The 504-nt window shown below is 55.8% G+C and overlaps 1 protein-coding gene across 1 annotated transcript in view; it reads left to right on the forward strand.

Moving 5' to 3' along the window:
* Positions 1-504, forward strand: part of EMH_0049210 (uncharacterized protein) — a gene marked incomplete at both ends in the record, with an annotated part of 4,269 nt that overhangs the window by 2,647 nt on the left and 1,118 nt on the right. The window lies entirely within an intron of this gene.

The following is a 504-nucleotide window of genomic DNA, read 5'->3' on the forward strand; positions in this document are numbered from 1 at the left end:
TCTGCTGCTGCTGCTTCTGCTGCTGCTGCTTCTGCTGCTGCTACGTCTTGATTTTCGATGATTTCGCAGTGGCCTGAGGTGCTTCTGCTGGCGCATCGGCAGCAGCAGCAGCGGTAGCAGCAGCAGTAGCTGCTGCTGCTGCTTTTGGTGTTGCTGCTGCTGCTGGTGTTGCTGCAGCAGCAGCTGCTGCTGCATCTCTCCGTTACGGAGCCGTGCCAAGCGGAGCTGTTCCTGTTGCTGTGAAAGCACGAAGCAGCCTCTGCATTCCTCTGGTGTTTTTGCTGTTGCTGCTCCTGCTGCTGTTCTTGCTGCTGCTGCTGCTGCTCCTGCTGCTGCTTCTTTGCGGCTGCTGCTGCTGCGTTTTGGTTTATTATTTATATATATATTGGGCGCACATATGCATGTAGCTTCGTGTCCTGTGTTGCTGCTGCTGTTGCTGCTGCTGCTGCTGTTGCTGTTGCTGCTGCTGCTGCTGTTGCTGCTGCTGCTGCTGTTGCTGCTGCT

This window comes from Eimeria mitis, genomic scaffold (genome assembly GCF_000499745.2).
Source record: "Eimeria mitis Houghton genomic scaffold, Emh_scaff2140, whole genome shotgun sequence".
Taxonomy (NCBI): domain Eukaryota; phylum Apicomplexa; class Conoidasida; order Eucoccidiorida; family Eimeriidae; genus Eimeria; species Eimeria mitis.